At 38.1% G+C, this 25,878-nt stretch overlaps 1 protein-coding gene across 4 annotated transcripts in view; it reads left to right on the top strand.

Annotated features, from left to right (window-relative positions):
- The first annotated feature begins 11,313 nt into the window (after positions 1 to 11,313).
- Positions 11,314 to 25,878, top strand: part of LOC117295654 (fibroblast growth factor receptor 3-like) — a 32,678-nt gene continuing 18,113 nt past the window's right edge. For 3 of the 4 annotated variants that reach the window (XM_033778364.1, XM_033778362.1, XM_033778365.1), the window contains exons 1-2: positions 11,314 to 11,593; positions 18,649 to 18,898. The gene's annotated coding sequence lies outside the window, so the exon portion shown is untranslated. The remainder of the gene's footprint in view (positions 11,594 to 18,648; positions 18,899 to 25,878) is intronic. The other variant, XM_033778363.1, reaches the window with a different exon arrangement.

The raw sequence follows: 25,878 nt of genomic DNA, 5'->3' as shown, positions 1-25,878 counted from the left end.
TCGACGGCAAGGTGACCCTAACGTGCCCATCACTTGGAACTTCAATTGGTCCGAAACCAGATGGACTACTAATCGAGGTGCACAAGTGCATTCCGTGCGCTCTACGCCTTTTTGCGTTGTGCCATATGCCCACTTGAAATCAGTCTGAATGGTGATAAAATGAGATTGGTGAAACACGTTATGCACACTTCAAAACAACCAACATTATTAATCTCATTTATCGTATAGGAATAACCTAGTTCAGTTGATGCTGTATTTGTCTCATGTTCTGTTTATTTGTCTATTGTCTGTTGGTGGCCATATGTATTGTTATGTTATTCAACATCCAACAGCGCAAGCGCCAATTACAGGACGGATAGCAATATATTTAAAAACAGTATAAAAACATTAAAAGTGTAACAATGAATTAAGGATGTAAACAAAACATAAAAACACACACATGGCAAGAGGGGAAAACCCCTAAAAGAACAGACAGAAAAAATGAGAATACAACTGATTGACAAAAATATTCACATTTAATTTAATGCTTTATTTAATACGTTTAATAATACCTTTTAAGTATAACAAGATAAGACCGAATATCGGTATAGTAGAATATATAGCAGGACAATTTCTCAAAAGAACACAATCTACCAAACCATATGCTACGCCTCAAATCTGGTTGCAGGATCGTGTCAGTTCTAGTTTCCAACAATATTTCCTTCAGCGTTGTTTGTTTGTTCATTTGTTTGGTATGTTTTATTCTATTTTTCGTATCTCGATTCTTTAACTTGGACTATCGAAATACGCATAATTTCGAGTGAGTAAAACGTTTTGCTTTTAACACTTCCCAGAAAAAAATTGCCGTTATATATCAAGAGAGTGGATTCCAATAATATGTTATACTAAAAAAATATCAACAAACCTTCCACTATAATTTCGCCCGGCCTATATATATTTTCTGTGGTGAACTAAAAACATGCGCTGGTACGTGGACAACAATTTCCCCCACTTATCCCTTGATACAAACTTGAAAATGCCCTTTTGAATAAAAGTAGTTCGCCCGAAATCCTTGCACTTCAAAGTGCAAATAATAATCTGAGCTTCTGCTGCGAATCGTGTCTCGCTTGCTCCTTCCGCATCACAACTTCAAATAATAGGTTTGTTGTTAAGTCTATCTAATTCGAAATAAAACAAAGTGCACTGCAAACAACAAGAGTGTTCCATCCCAGCTTGTTGCTTTTAAAATAGATCAAGAGTTGTTTATACCATCGACATTTCAATGGAACAGGTCTTTGTGGTACATGGAGAACTTAATGCCATATTTTCATGAGGTTTGAAGTGCTTATGTTTTTATATAACATGGAAACCTGCGGCTGTTTTGATTCTTATAAACAATCTTAAGGCAATGACACAAAGAAAAAGATTCTCCAGTGACATCCGAAATGGCAATCCATCACGGTGCCTCATTGTTAGCGTGGAGAGAAAAATCCTTGTTAGAAAGCAATTAACCGTTCCTGTGTTTTATTCAAAGAATAATGTGTAAGTAGGGCACACTCGTTGAAGTCACTGTGCTCTGGTTCTCCGTATCTTTACATCAAGGAATTTAACTATCTCTGTGCTTTTATTTTCGTCCTGGAAAGCAAACAAGCACTTAACACTGCCTGAATAAGTTCCGCACTTCGGTTATCTGGTTTTAAAGGCTGTGGACACTATTGGTAATTACTCAAAATAATTATTAGCACACAACCTTTCTTGGTGACGAGTAATGGGGAGAGGTTGATGGTATGAAACATTGTGAGAAACGGCTCCCTCTGAAGTGCCATAGTTTTCGAGAAAGAAGTAATTTTCCACGAATTTTATTTCGAGACCTTTGAGGTCTCGAAAACAACCATCTAAACGCACACAACTTCGTGTGACAAGAGTATTTTTTCTTTCATTATTATCTCGCATGTTCGATGACCGATTGAGCTCAAATTTTCACGGGTTTGTTATTTTATACATATGTTGAGATACACCAAGTGAGAAGACTGGTATTTGACAATTACCAATAGTTTCCACTGCCTTTAAAGGCAAATACACAACAACATGCAATGTAATCGGCAATCACTGTTCAACTAGTTTTCTTGAGATTAACTGATTTGTTTAATTGTTCTACCTCTAATATGTTTGGTATATGAACTTCAATGGTTCTTAAAAATATTTTTTTAAGATTTATCCAACAACGTACACCTTCTTTGTAATGGCAACTCGTTCGATCGTCAAAGGCAGTAAAAACAGTTCCTTATTATAAAAAACAATATCATAACTAGCACGATTTTTGTATTTCTCATGAAGCTTATTACATGTTAAAGAAACTCATCAGGGAAAAAACGGTGGTCGTCCCTTAAAGACACTGGACACTACTGGTAATTGTCAAAGACCAGTCTTCTCACCTGGTGTATCTCAAATATTATACATAAAATAGCAAATCTGTGGAAATTTGAGCTGGATTGATCATCGAATTGCGAGATAATAATGAAAGAAAAAACACCCGTGTCACATGTAGTTGTGTACATGCTTTCAGATGCTTGATTATGAGGTTTCGAAATCAAATTCGCGGAAAATTAGTTCTTTCTCGAAAACTACGCTACTTCTCATAATGTTTTATACTATCAACAGCTCTCCATTACTCGTTATCAAGTAAGGTTTTTACGCTAATAATTATTTTGAGTAATTACCATAGTGTCCAGGGCCTTTAAGTCCTCGAAGTAAAACTGCACGTACTATTGCCATATTATTATTAACTATTCCCGTATCATGGCCTGATATAGATTGAAATCAAGGTGTGCAGTAGCAATCTTTACGTCAATCAAGAAGCATTTATCGGCTCGTTTGCTGCTCGGGAAAAACAACCGATTTGGGCAAAATAAATTATCATGCATAATTCACTATCCCTCGTGGAGCTACAGCAGATTAACAGGTAGTGAGAACGGTATACATCGTCGGCGAGTAGGAAACAACAACATATAGTATTGTCTATTGAAGCAATTGGACCGTTTCGGTAAACATGATTGTCCAAAGGCCCACACTTCGTGTATCACAACTATGATACATAAAATAACAAACCTGTGAAAAATTTAGGCTCAATCGGTCATCGGAGTCGGGAGAAAATAACGGAAAAACCCACCCTTGTTTCCGCACGTTTCGCCGTGTCATGACATGTGTTTAAAATAAATCCGTAATTCTTGATATCGAGAATTGATAATTGTTTTAAAGTTTTCTCAAAAGTAAAGCATTTCATGGAATAATATTTCGAGGGAAGTCTTTCACCATTACTTTCTGTAAACCCTATAAGTAATTTTGTTCCGAAAGTGTCCAATGGCTTTAAAATTATTTTTATTATTACTGGGTTTTTGTAAAAACATCTGCTTGTCGCAGTCCAGAGACTGAATTAAAATACAGAGACTGAATTAAAAAGAAGAATATTTGTATAACGGCTTGTAAACTTAGATCTATGGAGAGAGTTTCAAATTCAGCAATCCACTTCGATCAATCACTTCGTTTTAATTTAAAAGATAAAGATTAGGAAACTACTTGCTCATCACCGGGTATGAAAAGATGCGCTTTTTCTTACACTCTATAATTGTACATGCGCTGTGATTGGTTGGTTCAAATGATATAACTGCTTAACACAAGCACTGGATGGGAGCTCTGTGATAAGCAACGCCATGAAACTGAGTTTTAGTTGTAAGAAATGCAAGCAAGTAAGATTGCATTTTGTTTCGCTTGCGGGTAAACTAGGTCGGTATAATAACCTCCCGTTTTGCTTGTAGTTAGAGATGATACCAATCTTGAGGTCAATAAATCGATCCAGAATACTATTACCACTGATTAATACCATTCCCTTTAAAGGCACTTGACACTTTTGTTAAATGTTAATATAAAAGCTTACTCGGTAACGAGCAATGGAAAGCTGGTGACAGAACAACACATTTTGAAAGAAGGCTCCCTCTGAATTAACGTAGTTTTTAAAAAAGAGGTAATTTCTTACTCAAATATTAGAAGACTTTTTAGGCATCTGAAAGCACACACAGTTGTGCAACAAGTGTGTTTTTTCCTTTCATAAATCTTTGATAACCAAATGTATTCAAATTTTCACAGATTTGCTATTCATGGCATTTGTTCGGATAGACCAAGTGAGAATACTGGTCCTTGAAAATTCACAAAGGTGTCCAGTGCCTTTAAGCCCAAACATCAAGATACGGAAGTCGAATTAGAACTGCGATAAATCCTTCAAGCGAAATGATTTCCATTCTACGCAATGCTCTGGTAATCTTATCACCACACGTTATATATTGTATGGATTTATTGTCAGTTCCCCTTTTACATATGTTTCCGTTTTACAAACTTGACCTACATGTGACTGTTTTTAACCATCTTTTAGGTCAGATATTGTGTAATTGCTTTTGGTGACGTCATTGTTAGATAAATGACGTGTTTGGATCAGTGAGCACAGACAATTTACACATTTACAGTAGCCAGGGTTATTATTAAAGTCGACTCATCATTTAGTTTTCTGTTATTTCCTGAGAGTAAACATATCTCCACAATCTGCAAAGGATTAAACTGTTCAACAATTCTGTTTGCTACTTTTTGATAAACGTTTTTCAGCTGTACTTCTATATTTTGATTCATCAATTTGTTTTATACATTGTTAATATTTGTCTCTCCTTAACCAATTATTTCTTAAATTTGTCATAGTGTGATTTTTTTTTCAAATTTTTAATCTCTGTGTATTTTCATATATTTTGACCTCCGGTCACCATGGGTATTTATTTTTGTAAAGAATAAACCAATAATGAATGAATAATGAACCAATATATTTGATGTGGGAAAAGCACCTCTACTGTGCTATTGTGTCAACACCTTTATTTAGGGTGCATACTTGACGCAGGCTCCTTATTTTTCTACTACAGGTGTACCCCCCCCCCCCCAATCATCTAACGAATTCCTGAGATTCCCCGAACACAATAAAGATCCGATAGATCAAATAAAGATACAAAGATACAATAAAGAAACAATATAAGGGGAAACGGTACACTATGCCAAGCCGAACATCAAGCACCAAAACGGTCTCAATCGTCAGACGGTTGTACTGACATTACCACCGCTGTATTTCATCATCACGCCAATAGAGACCAGTCTTCACCCGACTAAAGCACTAATCTCCTTCTAGTAGTGACAAGTTGATATCACTTAGTGCAGTACCATCATGTTGGCTGATGTAAGGTTTATACGATAGCAGATGACACCCGATCGGGAACAAATACAACAGTTTTCTCAGCATCAACGGATCACTTTACTTGTTGGATGGTATTAAGTGAGTTATTTGAGTCATCCGAAGTCCCATAAGTATCTAAAGTACGATTTGTAAGATCGAGTATAATTTAATTTGTAGTAGATATTGTATCCGATGGCTTGTAGTCTGAGCAGTTATAAGTACAAGTTAAGACTGTTTTCCTTGAAACGAGCAAGCAGATGATGTGATTTTTAGAGTTGTATTCCAATGTAGATATCAAAGGTATCTCAACATAATTTGAAAATAAGAAACCTGTGGAGTGTTTGACTCAAGAGAATAATGGAAGAAAAAACCCATTGTCGCACAAGTTGTGTGCATTCGTGACCTCAGCTGAGGTCTCTTATTAAAGTCAAACATTCTGGCGAGAAATTACTTCCTTCTCGAAAAAAACTACTTTACTTCAGAGGAAGCCGTTTCTCAAAATGTTTTATATTAACAATGTTTTATACTACAAACATAAGTTTGTATGCTAACAATTATTTTGAGTATTTACCAAAAAGTGTCCAGTGCCTTTAAAGCCCATGGCTGTATAACTAATTGTATTATTTGATAACGAGGCACTAGGTATGAGCAAGCTTGCTATAATGTCAATGTACTGGATATGTTTATTGAATCATGAACAATTAACATTTAAAAGCAGTGGACACTATTGGTAAATATTCAAAATAGTTATTAGCATAAAACCTTACTTGGTAACGAGGTTGGTAACACAAAATATTGTGAGAAACGGCTCCCTCTTAAGTGACGTAGTTTTCCGCGAATTTGATTCCGAAACCTCAGATTTAGAATTTGAGGTCTCGAAATCGAGCGCCTGAAATCATAGGGTCATATCTTTGGATTCCGTGACCATTTTTTTGCTACCTTTTTTTCTCGATGGATTTGACTTCAGGAACCATTTAAAAGGAAAATTAGCTCCTATGAACCTCTGAAATGTGATAGGAACTTTTTTTATTGCGCAATATTCAAAATGGCCGCCGACGCCATCTTGAAAAACATAAATTGTAATAGCTCTGGCACCAGATGACCTAGATGGACAAAGGAGATGTCCTTTTCCACTATATCTGACATGACAAATACACTGGAGTGGTAATTATAAGGTTTGGGGCCATCTTGACCTCTAAATCCAATATGGCCGCCGACGCCATCTTGAAAAACATAAATTGTAATAGCTCTGGCATCAGATGACATAGATGGACAAAGGAGATATCCTTTTCCACTATATCTGGCATGGCAAATACACTGGAGTGGTAATTATAAGGGACCATCTTGACCTCGAAATCCAATATGGCCGCCGAACGCCATCCTGAAAATTTGAAATGTGAAAGCTGTGGCACAAGAAGAGCTATTAGAACAAATAGTGTGTAATTTCCCACTATTTCTGGCATTACAAATTAATTTTAAAATGTTTTTTTTATAGTTCTGGAACCATCCTTACCTCTAAATTCAAGATTCACATCATAGCAGCTTCACTATCACAACCTATCTCACTTTTCACTGACGCTGCCGCTATCACTGTTGTCATGTGTCTGCGGGTTTGTTGGTAGGGACATGGATCAGGGAATGAGGGGCTTAGTATAACGGATTGGCAGACACAAGACATTTGCAAGATGCAACCCATGGCTTATTGGTGAGGGGGTGACTTCTTAACTTAGTTAATATGCACGCTCCAAGTGTGGACAGAGACTGTCCAAGTCAGGCACAAGCCAAATAGTGCTCTTTTTCCTGCACTCTTCACTTGGCAGCTCGGACTTCTCCCAGGGTCTTGCTTTTACAATCGCCATACACGTATGACAAATTGCTCCAAATTGCTGATAATCTCTTGTGTCACAGGGAGCTGTTTTATACTGCTAGCAGGTCTTGTGCCTCTTTGGACTTTTCAACCCAATTGATCCATAGAAACCAGAGTTATTGTCACACCCAAAGAACATAAAGTGGTATGATGGAAGTGGCCATTGCCACATCTCACTAACACCGGGCACCGATTAGCTGATGTTTGCGTTATACACACACATGAGCCCTGATGTATTCTGAGAAACATATGCCACTTGTACAAAGTTGTCAGTGTTCTCAGTATCAAAAATGACTGCTTCTGAGTAGCCTTCAGAACAAAGTACAATGTAGATGGTGAATATGGCAGTGTCTGCCTCTGCATGGGCACAATATTAAGCTCTGGCACCAGACTGCCTGCGAGATTCTTAGCAGTGCTGCCTACTACACGTAGAAGATCTCAATACTGGTTGACTCTGCTGTTTTTAGGAAAGCTTCTTGGAGGAAAACTTAAAGGCGGATCTTGCCTTGTTCTCAAGTGTGCTCAGGAGAGCATGGAAATTATCTGATTTCATAAAAACATCGCTGATTGGCAGTTTGTCTTCAGTGGTAGGAATGGTCAAGCGCCATATGAGGCCCATATCGATGATCTATGTGTATACATCAGGAGCTGGAATGGCAGTCGAAGTAAGATTTTTGCTGGAGCTTGCTTTTCTGTGTCTTACGCATGGTTCCATTGACGTTGAAGATTGCAAGGCACAACACGATGCTGCAGGATGTCTTCAAGATTGGGCACCACTCGTTTCGACCAGCCAGAGAACAGAGGACAAAGCTTTACACTCCATTTCCTCCATCCTTACTGCAATTCTCGAATTGAAAAGTTCTGATGCTTGCTATTTCGAGTGTCTGAAAGGAGTTGCTTTTCATTGTTTGGAATTGCCAGTCATCCAGGTTTCAGCTTAGAGCCCTTATTCATTTTTGGCTCTATCCAAATGTCATGGGCGACACATGAATATGGTTTTCCAATCATTGAGTGCGCAACATACCATATTCCTTGATTGCAGCCTGGTCTTCAGGAAGGGTATCAAGTACTGCCGTAAAATCGGGAGGATGCCGACCATACGTGTCATTGTCATAGATTCACATCCATGGAAGCATGAGGTTGAGTGAAGACTTGAACTCTGTCCAGTTGCTCGTTCTGATGACATGGGTACTTTGAGTCTGAATCTCCACCATTTCCATGAAGGAAATCCAGTATTCTGCTTGTTGGGAACCCTCAAAGTCCTTGAAGAGAGTGTCAACTACAATCATGTAGGTCAATCAGATCAGAATTGTAGGCCTACTTAAGTTCATCATGTGAATTTGAAAGTTCTTGAGCACTAATTGAAAGTCGGAGCTTGGCAAGTAAAGCCTCAATAGCAAATACGCTTCAAGTCATGTGTTTTTGTCCTGGCATGACGGAACAGTCTCGTAGTAGAGTTATACAGGCATCGAACCCGCTCTTTTCCCACGAAGGGCCGAATACAAAACCATCTGCAATGACACCCGCTGCAACCAAAACATCTAAGATGCCAGATCCCTTTAAACCTCTTGAATATAGCGTAGATGAGTGACATATTGATGTGGAAAGGTCCCGTGAAAGGTATGATTTTGTGGAAAGTTTACAGGATGGTCACCAACAATTATTGCGAAAAGCATTTTTATCTCTTTGATTGGCTTTACAAGTTTACACATCACATCAAATAAATCGTCTTATCAAGTGGGTTGGGGTATGTCGTATGAAATTGCTCGATTTTCTTCTGGTTTTGACATGTTGGCTGAAGCCCTGAAAACCCTGGCACAGTATGTTCTTCTGGTTTAGGTCTCACTTGGTCATCTTGACCCTGAGCCAATGCAAGGATTACACAGCGAGTTCTTTGCCCGTATGTATCGAGAGTGCTTGAATCAGTTAGAATCAGTTGTAATGCCAGAAATAGTTGAAAATTACACCATATTTGTTTGTACAGCTCTTCTTGTGCCTGAGCTATTACAATTCATAATTTGTAAGATGGCGACAGCGGCCATCTCGGATTTGGGGTTTAGGATGATCCCCACACTCTACAATAACCGTTCCAGTAGACTTGTAATGCCAAATTTAGTGGAAAATTACATATCTTTTGTCTGTCTATAGGTCATCTGGTGCGATAGAAACTTTACCCTTTCAGCGAATCAATCACCCTTTACATCTATAGGTACAGTTGCAAACAAGCACAATACACGAGTGCCCAATTTATGGCTATCTTTACCGTAAACAACCAGCGGAAGCAGGGAATCCTGTGCTCACTTCAACCATACATTTTTCACAAGTTATCTGAGAAATTTTGTATTGCGCACGCAGAATCATGTTACTAAGACATTCTAACAGCTAGCGTAGAAATTCAGCGCTTGCCCTGAGATGAATATGGTGATCGTAAGCGCAGATTTCGGCGGTAAGCAGAGCCATGGAAATGGGCACTGCAAGCAGACAATGTCATATTATGACAACATGTATAATGAATTAATAATAATGTAGTGGGTGAGTCGTCGTGTTTGTTGATCCGATTTATTGAAGGGTTCCTTGTCCTGTAGTAATGTCCTGAGAGCGGCTTCGTCTGGTAATGAAATCAGTAACGTACACCATCAGTAACTCGTAATTACTCACACTGTACGTGGATGTACTTGGTATCTAAGATCTGCATTACATGTTCCGTCTTCACAACGACGTCACAATCACTGTAATTCTCTCGTTTTGTTTCGTTTCGTAGATATTGCAAAGACGTCGGATTGAAGGCTTTGTTTTTTGTTTCGTTATCCAAAAAAGAGTCAACTTTATAAACAAGCAACATCGCAACGACATCTACGGTACGGTACGTTTGTATGGTTTTATTTCTACATAAAGGAAGTGGACACTATTGGTAATTGTCAAAGACTAGCCTCCACAGTTGGTGTATCTCAACATATGCATAAAATAACAAACCTGTGAAAATTTGCGCTCAATCGGTCATCAAAGTTGCGAGATAATAATGAAAGAAGAAAACGACCTAGTCACACGAAGTTGTGTGCGTTAAGATGGTTGATTTCGAGACCTCAAATTTTAAATCTGAGGTCTCGAAATCAAATTCGTTGAAAACTGCTTCATTCTCAAAAACTATGGCACTTCAGAGGGAGCCGTTTCTCACAATGTTGTATACCATCAACCTCTCCCCATTACTCGTCACCAATATAGGTTTTAAGCGAATAATTATTTTGAGTAATTACCAATAGTGTCCACTGCCTTTAATCTGAAATGGATATTTTATTACATTTTTCTTTATCCTATCAAGGGACGATTATGGTAAAAGATAATGTGTGCTCGAATTTATGGTTATTCAAAGCCCCATAGCCAAATCACACCACAAGTGGAGATTGTTTCCCAAAACCGTTTTTACCATTTCAACATATCCCGTTGTCGAGAAACTTAAATTGTTTTCCAGTATGGACATCCGTTAATTGTCTTTGTCTATAGCCAAGACAAGCCTCAAGTCTTAAGGGAAGAATTTTCACGCAAGGGGAAAAATCTTCTAGGTTTTTTGCTGGTCTACCATTGTTTTCAAAATGCAGTTTAAATCAACAACATCACCCATGGTCGGGAATTGCCAATTGAATTTCCGAGGGTGGAAAGTGTAGATTGAAATCTGTTGTTGAGTGTTTTTTTAATGAGACAATGTTTGTGTGTAAAGCGCATTGATCATCTTTTTGGAATTGCGCTATAAGAGCTGTTTTTTTATATTGTTTTTTAATTTGTATTATGCATAGTTATAATGTGTGATATAATGCACTGGAATACATTATAGCAACACCTCCACACAAGGGAGCTTATTAAGTTAACACATGTTTGCATATTTCATATCGTCATCATAATATCCACGTATGTCATCTTCAATTAACGTACATACTCGTTACGCGTCGTGTGCTGTGGCGACCTGCAATAATATGTGTGGCATACTAACAAGCTCACTGACAACAACGTCTGCTCTGCTACAGAAGTCGAACTTGCGCATGGGTAACATTTCTGGCTTGTCACATTGATCACGTGACGTCTCCACCTGGCTTAGCCAGAAAAACGGCACAATACAATCAGTAACACGTTTTCCTTATGCGGCATTCTACGTAAAATTGACTTTGACTGTGGACTTATAATGCAATAGTGGATAGGAGAGACTTCCATAATACGCAGTCAAGTGGTGTGTGTCCGAGATGGGGGAAGTCTAACCGGCGTCGCGTCTTTTATCACTTTACTCCATGGTAGAGCAACCGTGTATACGTGCTCGTGCTACTAGCAACAGCCACTGTAAAGGGTTGCTGGATCAATGTTGATTTCACAAAAAGTCTGGTCAACGATACTTTTCGTGCTTTGTGCTCCACATTCATCTTATGAACTTCAAACATACAGTCTCCACAATCAAACATGCTTTTGACTTTTAGGACATTTCTAGTGGTATACTTAAGGTAAGTTGGTTTTGTTTTTTCTTTGGTTAAGGGGTGGTCCATCTTCAATTGAATTAAAAACGGGTAGAAATACTTGCTACCTTGATTTGGTTTTAATCTGAAAAATAATTTAAATAGTTACTCGTGTCTAGGGGAAAGTTGTGTATGTGAGACTAACATCTTTTCGCCTAATGGGTCAGTTAAAAGGCCTCTGCATGGGTTGGACACGTTTTCTTGGTCGTAGAGCGAAGTTATCAGTGTTGTTATCAGTGTTTCTGTGGCGTTCGGGGTAAAACAAATTCATCAGAACATTTCTCTTTAATTTCACAAATCTTTCATTGTGGTCCAGCAGTTACTTCAAAATAAGTCTCGAAGAGAACGTCAAATTATCCAAGTGTATTATCTTTCTTCTTAAAGGAAGTTAAAATTTGCATCAATCGATATTAGACATTACTCCATAATTGACCCCATCCATCAAACTCGTAGACTTAGAAGTCGGACGGAAAGCGCATTGAACTTTCTTCTTTGTCTCCCCTTTCAGTCGTCTGTAGATTGCTTTACAAACAAACAAAAGCTACTAGACAAATCTTTACGAATACGTCAGAGAACTGCAAGGAACACCAAGCAATCAGACTGATATGCCCCAAGCGATGGAACCTCCATCGATAGTCAATGTCTATGTTTCTTGACGTTTGTGTCTGTTTTATCGTATTCGTTATATACCCAAGTTGGTTTAAAGTTTAGGAGAGTTTGTTCAACTCACACGTTATACTCTTGTGTAACAGACCTGGGCCAAATTTCATAAAGCTGTTAAATCGTAGAAAATACTGCCGAGCACAAAATGAATTGGGCACCAGTCGCAACAGTGCAAACTTTATGGAATATTGGCTGGTGACCTGTTTTTGCCAAGCACGATCTTCCTGTGCTTAGATGGTTTTTTTTGTGCTTACATGCTTTATGAAAATGAGACAAGCACATAGTCAGTCTCGCTGTGCAAGTTTGACTTTGCATGAAGTGATAAGTGACAAGATAAACAGGGGAAGGACATTTTGTGTAAATCTGGTTTGTGCTTGCCCCTATATACAACATCTATATTTTCTATCTGTACCAATATTATGCACACATGCTGACCAACAGAGAGGCATAGACATGAATTCCTGAAAAATATGAGCATGATTAGAAGTAAAAACGAAGACTTTGATTAAATAAAAACGGCGCCATGCGGATAGAGTTTTGACTGAAAAACAAGAAAACAATTCGATTCTGGGTCTTACTGAAAGCAGAGCTCATCCACTGATCATGCCGTAATTGGATCACTAGTCTTGGTGCAAGACGCTCTCTTGTTGAGTTGGTCAGCCTCTATTTTGGTAATACCAAGGGCCCCATACACTCAGTGTCTTGCACTAAGACTATTGGATCAACTGACGAATCAATATTTTCAATCAGCCATTTCTAAAACACAATGCTGTTTTGTCAGCTTCAATTATGCGTGAGAGTCCACCAACCTGAGCTTGTAAATGTAATCTACATGCACTTTATAATTAAATGAGAGAAGTGCGTTTGGAAATCACTCTTAAAATGAATGGCAAGCAATGGAAACCTTTGGTCAGAAGCCCACAAGAAGGTGTAAAAGCTTTTGTTTTTACAGAATGTCAGTGTGTAAACTAATTATTTGCCCGCAGTCAACTTAGAACAACAAGAACTGCGCATAACAAATAGCGCATCTGCCTCCCGGGACCTCCATAATTGCATCAGAGAATTCATATTTGACGCATAAAGCATCAAGTCCAAATGTGTTTTTCCCGCCCAGGAACACCGAAACGAATTTGTCAAAATCTAATCATGTCTCGTGGCAGATGGAATTAGAGATTTAAATAGGGAGGTACGTCAGACGTTTTTTAACGACGTCCCTGGTTTTCAGATACGCGGACACGTTGCCTTGAATCGGTCGAGTTGGTCTTTGTAAAGCGTTTGTTAACGTTTTTAATAAAATGCATGGGTGGAAAGATGTTGTAAAAGTAGAATACAATGATCCACACAAACATGCCTCGAAATTGCACGGTTTTCCCTTTTACCTCGTCGACTAACACGGTCGGCCATTTATGGGAGTCAAGTTTTTCACTCCCATAAATGGCCGACCGTGTTAGTTCGCAAAGTAAAAGGAAAACCACGCAATGTTGAGGCAAATTTGTGTGAATCATTGTATTCTACTTTTACAACATCTTTCAAACCATGTATTTTATTAAAAACGGTTATTAACGCTTTTTATAGACCAACTCGTCCGATCCAAGGCAACGTGTTCCTTTAATTCAAAGAGCTTTGATGCTTGAGAAAGCCGACACTGGTTGCTCTCTCGGGTCCACTTTTTGTAACGGCTTGTCAGCCTTTAATTATTACCAAGATTCGATTTTTTTATGACGCATGTTTCCTTTGCCGCATCGTTACACAGGCATTTCATGCAAAACAATGGGTCAACCTCGGACAAATTGCAACAGAAAGTCTGTAAACTGTTTCATACCCAGAATCTTTTCCTCTCTAAAATATCAAAACTCTTAAGCAATCCGAGTGGGGGAAAGTGTATGGCGGCCATTTTGAAAAATGGCCGCCGTTAGCCCGATAATTCCCAATATATCCGCTTCTAAATGACTTAGAGCTTAAATGTTCAGTGCTAAACATACATTTTCACTGACAAGGAATCAAATGAAACGCATTTCGTAACACTAAACCTGGCCAAAAAGCAAAATATGAACGCCAATTTCTCAAAATGGCCGCCATTTTCCAAAATGGGAGCCATAAAACAGACGAGTTTGTTACAGATGCAAAGTATACGTTTGGCTGTTAAATTCTTGGGACTGTTTCATTCCTAAGTGCAGTGTAAGTTAGAATATGTAAAATAAAAGTTACTTTTGAAAACTTCATTTTAAAAGGTGGATGTTGTTTTGAGATGTCGTTGAAAAATGTGGAGCGGTGTGAGGTCAATGCAGGAAGAATAATCTGTCATTGGGAAACATTACCTGAGAAACTTTTTATCCAGAAACGTTTCTCAGGTTAAGGAGAAACTATACATAAATAGTAAAACTGCGGGTACAACCATGTGTAAATCTCTTAGGGTGAATGTTGGCTCTGAAAAGAGCCGGTTGGGTCTCGATGTTTCGAACAGTATACTCTGTTCGTCTGTAGGTTTCTCGGGTTGACAAGTGTTATGAATCACTCTCTCTTAAGCCACATTCCTATGGAGGGAATTCTTTCTCAAAATGTTTATGTTAAACGCCGCATCAGTGCTTCTCACTCAGAAAGTTTTGATGACCATTTATTTTTGGAGTAATTACCAAAGGCATATCCCCCTTTAAGGTATGGTGTGAAATACCCCAACTTTGTTTCTAACACAATTGATGTGTAATCTTCAGTTCTGATTTAAAGAGATGTCACTTGGAGATTATTATGTTATTAGTTTGCCCCGGTGTTTCCTAATCAAATAAATCGACGAGTTTGAGGAACTTCCAAAGACAGCTAATTTGATCATAGTTCGGACACTTACTCTTTAAGTCAATCGACAGTGTCAATTTAGTTCCGGAAACCAGTTTAAGTCGATGACATTGGCATAAGCATATAGTTAAACTTCTTCGGGGGCAAAAGGGGCTCACTTATTTTTTTAGATGGTATATCTGGCAAAGTTTCCGTTTGCCTTTTTCTTAAAAATACTTATCAGCGCTTTTTTTTTTCACGTAATTTACTATTTCTTATTGAATTATCAGGCATGAGGTGTAATCCAAATAGGCCTTACATTGCCTGTGTGTAATGGAGACATCACAATTATCTTATTCAAACTCTTGACATTTCCAAATCAAAAAGTCCCTTTTTTAAGGGGGGGGTGGCGCCGGAGGAGGGGCATTATGTGGTTCAGGTTAGGGGGTTATGTATTGTCTATAGTGGGTTTGGGGATTATGTATAGTGGGTTAGGGGATAATGTATATCAATGGCAGATTTAGGGAATTTGTGCAGTTAGCGAGCGCAAACTTTAAGCTTGCTTTCTTCACATTCACTTTATATAAAGATCACCAGATACATTCTAGATTATGATCGAGTTCACTAGCCTAGGCGAATCAGATTATCTTTCTTGCATTGTACAGCACGGAGGAACAATTCAACTATAGGTCTCCAATCACAGAACAATTCCTGACAAAACACTTAACCTCACTCACATTCTTAGAAACGTGCTCGTCGTCTACAACATCTTTTAGATAAGAGGCCCCTATAAACCATTTTAATTATTATATGCGGTATTAATTGGATTCTGACTGAAACTTCTCTTTGAGAACTCACTGGTGCACTTTATGTAATTTCGTGTTGTATTGGTCAGGCAACTAAAAACCAGTTCTGGCTTGCTTCTGTTAAAGGAACACGTTGCCTTAATGGATCGGTCGAGTTGGTCTTTGAAAAGCGTTAGAAACCGTTTGTTATAAAGTGCATTTGTTTAAAAAGTTATTTTAAAAGTGGAATATAATGACCCACACAAGTATCACTCTAAAACACGGTCGGCCATTTATGGGAGTCAACATAAATGGCCGACCGTTCGCAAAGTAAAAGGAAAACCATAAATTTCGAGGCAAATTTGTGTGGATCATTGTGTTCTACTTTTAAATTATCTGTCTAACCATAGTATGCAGTTTATAACAAAGGGTTACAAACGCTTTTCAAAGACCAACTCGACCGATCCAAGGCAACGTGTCCCTTTAATGTTTCCCATATTGTATTGCTCTGTATCCATTACGTTATAATATTTTCATTTCATTTTGATTTTTGTTTTACCAGTTCTTGACTTGTTTGTTTTTTAGGCTTTAGTACTATATGGTATACAACTGAGATATCCTAGATTTTGTGTAAATCACCTTTTACAATATCTTGACCTTACCTGTGCAAGGGTATGTACACGTTTGGTAGTTACTCAAAACAGACATTAACGTAAAAACTGACTGCGTAACGAGCGTTGGAGAGCTGTTGATATTATAAAACATTGTGGGAAACGACTCTCTCTGAAGCAACATAGTTTTTGAGAAAGGGATTATTCCTATCTGAAAGCACACCAATTCGCCCAAAAAGGGTGTTTTTCTTTAATCATTTTCTCGCAACTTCGGTGACCAATTGAGCCAAAATTTTCACAGGCTTGTTACGGTATTGTTATGATGGGATACACGAAGTGAGAACACTGGTCATTTACAATATGCCAAACGTGTACGGTGCTTTTAAAGATAACATTGTCAACAACTCCTCAAACGGCATTCGATTTGACAAATTTATTCATTAAAATGGGATCCCTGAAAAGGGTAAGTGAAACTTCAAGCAATGGAACTTGGCAAACAACAATCGATGAATTAATTAGAACTTCTCGAGGAAGTTTTAGTACCTAGTCAAAGAAGGGGTTGAGCCCAGCCATAGTTGTTTGCCGATTCTGTTTAACCCTCACGAAATGTTAAAAAAAATTGCTCCTAACTAATAAACATTTATGTTGTGAAACTGAAGATAGTTTTTAAAAGCTCGTTTGGCATGATCAAGATCTCTAGTGATAACAATCTAATATTAATATTATTTTTTTTCTTCAATAAATTGAACCCTTTTAAAACATTTCAATATCACCTCATACAAACCCACTCTGGTCAAAGCATTAGACTGGGCTCTAGGAAATTGTTGGTCGTGCCTTTTGAAAAACTTGGATTTATAAGCATTTTATCAGATCCAATGTCAGACACCTATTCATCAACATTGTGACAAAGGTGCTCGCCTACTTATAAACAATCAACCCATGACGCGATTTCTAAAGTGAGTTTCAATAAGGCATAGATTCAATCTATATGAAATTTCCAATTCAATATGATTCAAACATGATAAATCACTTCCTATTTGAGTGCAAGGTTGCGAAGAAAAGCAAAAAGATGTCCACGCAGGCGGCAACACCAAAGGCAATACCGTTCATGATAATTTACAACTGAATCAATTCAAACTTGAACTATGTACTCGAATTCTTCTGATTCTACATTTTCTAAACTACGTTGTCGCACTGAAGTATTTTTTGTTTCCTCTTTTTTTTTTTATATCCACGGAAGAGGAGTTAAGTTTGCTATCTAAAAAAAATTGCTTGAAGTTGAGACATTGAAAGTAATAAATGTAGCACTCAATGGTCGGACTTTCAATTAAAGCTACACAGGTTGCATTCCACAGTTGCCGGTTATTGTAAGGTAATTGTAAGCCATGAGAGCAACACCAAGCCATGAGCAGGTCATCTATTATTCACAAGGGGCAATATTTCTCATTGGTTGTGTATTCCGACTGGGCAGTTTGTCTGTGTTTAGAAATAAACTATAAAATAAATAGTAAACTTGCGGGTACTACCATTGTGTGAAGTTCTTAAGAAGTGTCGGATCTGAACAGCTTTCGTCTGTTAGCGAGACTAACGAGCTCAACCCCTTTATAACTGTTGGTCAATTAAATAAAATTGTGACTGCTCTTCTTCAGCAATCGATTGCTGCATCCAAAAATGTCCAATCGGAAATGATAATCAGATTGGGGGAATAACTTGTTTGGTCAACAGTCGTTAGAATACTATCGTTTTAAAGGCATTGTACACCTATGGTATTGTTCACCGTTAATCTCACCAGGGGTATCCCAACATTTACATCCATAACAAAACTGTGAAATTTTGGGTTAAGTTGGTCACCGAATTCGCAAGAGAATTTTGAAAGAGAACACACCATTGTTGCCTAATTCAGGTGCGTATTATAACAAAAAGGCTTCAGTTGAAGTCTTTTATTATTTGAGTGAGAAATTACCTCTTTCTCAAAATTCAGAGGGAGCCATTTCTCACAGTGTTTTATCAACAGCTCTCCGTTACTTGCTATAACAATTCTTCTGAGTACTTACCAATAGTGTCCAGTGCATTTACAGGGACAAACAAGTTGATTAACGCTTACTATTTTTATGTCACTATTTTCATTTATTTGTTTTTAAGTCTTTGATTCGGACTAGAGTTTGCGTCAATGCATATCAAATCCTGAGGGTCACTTTGTTTGTTCTTCAAACAGAAAGTGTCAATAACCAGGTACATAGCATCTTGTGGAGCTTCAAACGAGTCACAAAACGGACAACCCCTTGAGAGTAAACGACGCGAGATCAAAAGAAAATTGACTTTAGGATTTTAGGATTTCTACTCGAGTGTACGTAAACACTGTATTGAAATTCAATGGCTTTGTACCAAGCGTGACTTGTAACTGTTGTACATGGTGGTTAATTACATCGCTTCTGTGCAACGAGTCGGAAGACGATGACCTAAAGGTAATGTTATAAAACATATCACCCTTTATACGTGCTTGAACCCATTGTTTTAAGGTCTGATTTGTTTGTGTACACGTGGGGTGTTCGTTTGTGTTTTGTTTGTTGTTGTTTTAAGTATTACCTTTATTTTTACAGACTATTTATAATACTGTTTTAAAACGCAGTTTGAGCACAACAACAGCTGTGACCAGTTACGAGTATCATGATTTCGGAAAAGACTAACATGTCTATGTTAGGGCGGGTTTTTTTCATGTATTGTCATTTTTGATGGAAATATTCTTTATTTTATAACAATTATACTGGAGTATAGACATAATATGTTTCAAAATGTACCAACCATTGCTATCAAACAAAATGCATTACTTTTTTCCCGGTATTGTACAAGTCAATGTCGTGGGGTTTTTTTTATTTATTTTTTTATTCATGCAATATCCTCAATTAGAAGTATGTCCAGCCTACCTCTGGATGAACTGTGTTGGTATACGAACTTCGGGACGTTGATGCTGCGGTTGTTGTTGGTGTTGCTGTTTTTGTTTTGGGGTTTGTGGCTTTTGTTGTTGTTTTGGGGTTGCTCTTGCTGATGCTGTGACAAAGAATGTAGTCATTTTTGTTCTGTTATTTTTTTTTCGATGACATGTTATTGTCTTTAACTTATCGAAATTTCAGATAGCTAACATTTGTGAATCCATGAGAATATTCATCTTTGACATTTCGATATTTGTTTTCATTATCTCACGGCAGTAATAAGGATTGTCCTTAGAAACGATCTACTGGGTGTCGTTACACATGCATATTGTACTTACATAATTACATTTCCAGTCACGCTTCAGCGAGTAGACAATTTGGAAAGTAGTTTCCAAAACATCTGATGCGGAATAAGTTTGTTTTTTCCAGACTCTACTGCAGACTTTACATGAGGAATCGATTTGACCATAGTTGGCGATCAAAGACATGTTCCCTCAGTGGAAGGGTTGCTACTAATAACACATAATTTCAATACAAATACAGACTAATATCTTTCACATGTTGCATGGATTCAATCAGTTATGCCATGTTTTGTAGTGACGATAACAACTGGTTTGTGAAATTATCAAACTGGACGAGCCCAACGCCAACTGAACGACCCACAAAATGTAATCGTTATTTATGTTGCTTAACTGTTTTTCTTTTCTCTTTTTTTGGTCGAGATGTAGAAAACACTGTTTATATATCGTAAAGAGTCGATAGTGCAAGACTTTTATTTAAAACACTTACAAGTTTTATAATCGACTGGGTTTTGGGGGGTTTTTTTTGTGTGTGTTTTTTTGATGAACGGATTTTCGTGTGTATTTTTTTGTTTATTGTGAATATTTTTCAATCGACAGGGTTTATCACTAAACGTTTCTTGCCACAAATAACTTGTCCGTCCGTCTGTGTCTTAGCGCATTTTATTTCATCTGTTATGCATCTTCTGTTGAATGAGAAACTAATAAATTCCATTAAACCTATCTGATACAACAGGTGTTCCTTGTGTTATAGTACTCTTTTAAAGCTGTGTTTAAATGCGTACAATTCTTGGCCCGCACAAGACGTCCTCTCTAAGAAATTGATTTTTTTTTTCAAGCTGAATAATAACATGCCCTCGACCCTTTCTAATCTTTATTAATAAGTGTTCTTACTATACAATGTGGGAAACTGTACTATAGCAGATGATTATTCACCAGGATTTCACCTAATGCTGTTAGTGTACTTCCAACCCCCACTTTCCGGGGCATTAGCATTGAAACTTTAGACCGGTCGTAAACAAAAAACAACATGCTATGAACAACCCGCCCCACTTCTAGTATTATTCATTTCTTGAATTACGTTTCAATCTTCTGTTCATAATATTACCGGTTGCCCGAGCTGTGTTTGATTGTTTTACTTAAATGAAAATCCCACGTGGGAAAAAAGGGAGAGCCGTATAAAAGCCTTTTCCTATTCCCTTCGAGAACGCTTTCGATTTGATCAGTACGACCGCCCACTTCAGCAAGCGAAGACTTCTGGGAGGAAAATGGCAAGCTGACGTTATAGTAGCCACTCTTAAAATCGAATGGCAATACAAACTTACTTGGTTGAAGTACACCAACTTTCGATCGCGTAAAAAGCATTTTTGTGAATCATTTTACTTTTGAGGCAATGTGGTCATAAAACAAAATAGCAGTTTCTATGCCTATAATTATGTCCTCACGGATTGTGAAGGGTGTACCCGGTTTAAGCCCCCGGAGTAGGTGGCAACATACGCGTGGTAGGCCTATACCACTTGTTATTCAGTTGTAGCCCTGACACTGAACTGGACGTTCGGCCTTGTGAATTTTATTCAATGTTATAACAGTTACTCTTTGATCCTAAATATTGTGCTCTATTTTCAAGTTTATTTTCCTCGAGTGGTTTTCTTCTTCTTTTAACGCAATTTTCCGCATGACTTCCCCGAACCGTTCAAAACACTTCCTCTGTTGTTGCGGGCGCTAAATATTTCAGCATTTGGGGCAATATCATGACTCATGTTTCCCATAATACGGGTCAAAACCCCTTAGGGTAATTGACCGAGACAATACACTCAGTACTTGAAACAATCGTTTGAGTTGAGGCTGATAGATTCATGATTGAGGTGACTTTTAATTGTGGTTTGCACGATCTATATCATACAATTACACAAAGCCTGTAAGCACAAACAAATTGCTTGGCATGGAATTTCTTCCTTGATAAAAACAGGACTGCCAATCAAATTTTGAATTGTTGCATATTGCTTGCTTCTGGCATTCAGCTGATGTTGTTTGCTTGTCCTAAAACGTGGAAATTTTGTTGTAATTATGTTGTTAGTAAGGAAGAAATTTCATGCTAAGCAAATTTGTGTGCTTACAGGCTTTTTAAAATTGGGCCCAGGTGGGTGTAGTATAAAGGCTACATACATGTCGGTCGAAAATTTCAGGTATGAAATAATTTTCAGTGTTGTGACCGAATTGTATCTAAATTACCAACACAGATGAACTTTCACGATAACATGTACATGTAATGTGATTGTTCCATGAGTAAAGATCATAATGCCCACTACTGTCTTTGTTGAGTTTAACTGGATAATTGTGGCTTGATTAAACCCTTGTTATAATGCTGTGCCTAAAGACCTGTTCACACAGTATGTTTTATCCTTGTGGAACAGCCCCGGGGAGGGCACAGGGACTTTGTTTTACTCCAAGGATACCCCCGGTACACTTTAGCACTGCGTCCCTATTCCGAGGGGTTCCGGTTGCATGCTCAAAAATGTCCCGGGTTTGTATTGCTTACCCCTACACTCTAGAGCAGGGGTGGTTGTTCCCCGGGTTATGACAATTTGCAGACCGGTGGGTAAAGCGATCATAGTATTGTAAAAGGCCGGCAAATAATCCCCTGGGGGCAACCCCGGGAATAGAGTAGTGGGTTGGTTGCAAAACAGGATATGACACAATTTCATAACCAAATACTTATACTTCGCAACATTCGCCGTGTTTTCGTAAGCGTGTCTTCGAAGACGGTCATTCGCCTCGACATTCGTTAGCATTGGTAAGCCATTGTTAACGTCTGTAAAGCATGCGTAAGTTGTGGCGACGTTCGTAAAGGCACTCGTAAGGCGTTTGTAACCTTCGCCGGTTCCCTTTCTTACAAAATGTGGTGTTGCTATTTCAAACGAACAAGTGACCAGAGCGAGATTCGCCCGGTATTAATAGCAATCGCGGAAATTAGTCAGAAAATGGCAAGACATTGGCAGCGATGGTAAGACATTCGTAACGTTCCGAAGTGCATTATTAACGTTTGTAAGCCCTTCCGTAAGCATTCGGAAGCATTCGTAACATTCGCTAGCAATCGCTTCATTTGTTTGAAACTGTTGGTAAGCTCAGTCGCGACGTGCGCAACGTTCGTTGCCTATTTGTAAGGCATTGGCTAGCATGGTCAAGCGCTGGTAATCATTCGTCATATATTGTTAAGGAGAGGTCGAGGGACGACCGAGGGGTGACCAAGATGAAAATTAATATTCATATAACATCCAAGCATTTGCATTTTTCTGTGATATTCACCATCCAATCGCAATTGTTTGGCGAATTCACCGCGAATGTTAACGCTTTTATTCGCAAGAATTTGATCATAATCGCAAGAATATTCGCCACATTTTGATTGAGTGATCTTCGAAAAGAGGTGGAGAATGACTAGTGAACGTTCCGAAATTGTCACCAACGCTTACGAAACAATGCGAATGTTGCGAAGTTTGAGCGACTGTCAAATAATTCCATTCGTAAGCCCATTCGCTAGCATAATTTCCTTAGTGTGAGAGTAGCATCAAGAAGTAGATTATGCAGGTGGTTTAAAATTACACTCTAATTAACTCCCGGGTCAAAATGTTGACCCTGATTCTGGGTACCTGTGGGCCTGACCCATTTCTTGGTCAGTTTGAACCTGTTTCGGGTCAGGCTGACCTGAATGTTTGCTTTATTTTAAGCATTTTAGTTGGGATTCTACGGGGTTTTGATATCCTTGGGGTTTTGGGGAACAACGATTCCGTTATTTTGACCCAGAAATAGTTCAGGCCCACGGGACCTTGATCCGGGTCAATTCTGAAATGTAAACGGGCCCTCTCTCCCGTTACGTAGGGAGCCAGAGAGTATGTGTGTTCCCGCAACATTTTTAAAACTTAATCACCCGTAGTCTTTTCTGCTATTGTGAATTTATAAACCAGGTTTGATAGATTACAACATTTTGTAGAATACGATGCGTATTGGGAAAACGGGAAATGGATAACAGGTGAACAATTAACTGGAACGTGAGCAGTGCAGAATGTTTTTAATTCATTTTCTGGTAATGTGTCTTGAATTTGTGGCGGAAATTTTGAGCATCGGAAACGAGAATACCGGTGGAGTCCGTGCCGTTTCGAATAATATTAAGCTGGATTTCAGAGATAGCGGCTGAGAGAAGCGTGTCCTTAAAGGCACTGAACACACGTTTACATAAATTTTAATTTGTAACGAACAATGGGGGGCCGGTGACATTGTAAACATTATGAGAAACATAGTTTTTTGAGAAAGAGGTAATTTCTCATTTAAACATTCAAAGACGAGTAGCCCGTCTCGAGTAGTCCTCGAGATAAAACTAGTCTGAACTCTTTGTAAAGGCCACCACTGGGCATTCAAATTAACGTTTTATAACACTTTAAATTATGAAAAAAAATGTTGAACATTTTGGACGCCGGCCTCCTTCAACGAGCTCTTCCAAAGGGTGATATTTCCACTTCCGACAACAGATTCATTGTATTTAAAAACAAATTTGACATTCAAATCGTATGTTTGAGTACATGAATGAGTGCATTGGTATTTCGTGTATAGCCCTTGAAGTGTTTTCGTTTTGCATTACACTGCCAATCGGAAACTGAAGAGTAAGACTTGATTTTATTATAGCCTTACTGTCACAAAAACGATAAGTGCAATTTGTACTGAGTGTTTCGCATCAATGACGTTTCAAAAAGGGTTTTTGTTTCTTTCTTTCTTTCTTTTTGTTTGAAATTCATAGTTGGATCTGAACAAAATTTAAGTTAGGTCAAAACCTCCTTTTTACAAGATGACATTATGCTCTTCATCAGCTTAAAGGCACTAGACTCTATTGGTTATTACTCAAAGTAAATGTTAGGATAAATACGCACTTGGTAACGAGTATTGGAGAGCTGCTGGTAGTATAAAACATTGTGAGAAAAGGCTCCCTCTGAAGTAACGTAGTTTTCGAGAAAGTAATTTTCCACGAATTTGATTTCGAGACCTCAGAATTAGATTGTGAGGTCTCAAAATCAAATATCTGAAAGCACACATTTTTTTTTTTTTTTTTTCATTATTATCTCGCAACTTTGACGACCAATATTGAGCTCACATTTTCACAGGTTTGTTATTTTATGCGTTTGTTGAGGTACACCAAGTGAGAAGACTGGTCTTTGCATTTACCAATAGTGTTCAGTGTGTTTAAGTGCTTCGTGCATTTCCCGAAAACACCATAATTTAATTTATATGCAGTCACATATTCTGCTTGCACTGCCTGTTCACAATTCGGTGTCATGTGCCTAAATGAAATACAGTTTCATCGTGATCGTTTTTAAATGAATTTACTCCTTGAATCAATTTGCCAAAGTGATCTGACTGATCTATTTCGGGTTAAACAAATTATGCATAATGTTAAGATACACCAACTGTGAAGACTAGTCTTTGACAATTACCAATAGTGTCCAGTGTCTTTAAAGCCATTATACACTTTCGGTAAACAGTAGTGTCCAAGTCCCACACTTCGTGTATCACAACTATGATACATAAAATAACAAACCTGTGAAAAATTTAGGCTCAATCGGTCATCGGAGTCGGGTGAAAATAACGGAAAAACCCACCCTTGTTTCCGCACGTTTCGCCGTGTCATGACATGTGTTTAAAATAAATCCGTAATTCTTGATATCGAGAATTGATAATTGTTTTACTGTTTTCTCAAAAAGTAAAGCATTTCATGGAGTAATATTTCAAGAGAAGTCTTTCACCGTTACCTTCTGTAAACCCTGTAAATTATTTGTAAATCTGTGATTTTTTTTTTCTGTACCGAAAGGGTCCAATGGCTTTAATGAGAAACACATGTTGTTTGGTAATTGTCAAAGACTAGTCTTCACAGTTGGTGTATCTCAACTTATGCATAAAATAACAAACCTGTGAAAATTTGAGCTCAATCGGTCGTCGAAGTTGCGAGATAATAATGAAAGAAACAACACCCTTGTCGCACGAAGTTGTGAGCTTTCAGATGCTTGATTCGAAACCTCACATTCTAAATCTGAGGTCTCGAAATCAAATTCGTGGAAAATCAAGAAATCTTTGAAATGCGGTTCTGTAACCTTCTTGTTACACTCATTCCCGATCCTCGGGACTGCGTGTCAAATCATTTTTTTAAACAAGAAACTTCCACAATGTTTCAAA

This window comes from Asterias rubens, chromosome 10 (genome assembly GCF_902459465.1).
Source record: "Asterias rubens chromosome 10, eAstRub1.3, whole genome shotgun sequence".
Classification (NCBI taxonomy): domain Eukaryota; kingdom Metazoa; phylum Echinodermata; class Asteroidea; order Forcipulatida; family Asteriidae; genus Asterias; species Asterias rubens.
The sequence above is the reverse complement of the archived record's forward strand: the minus strand, read 5'-3'. Positions and strand labels throughout refer to the sequence as shown.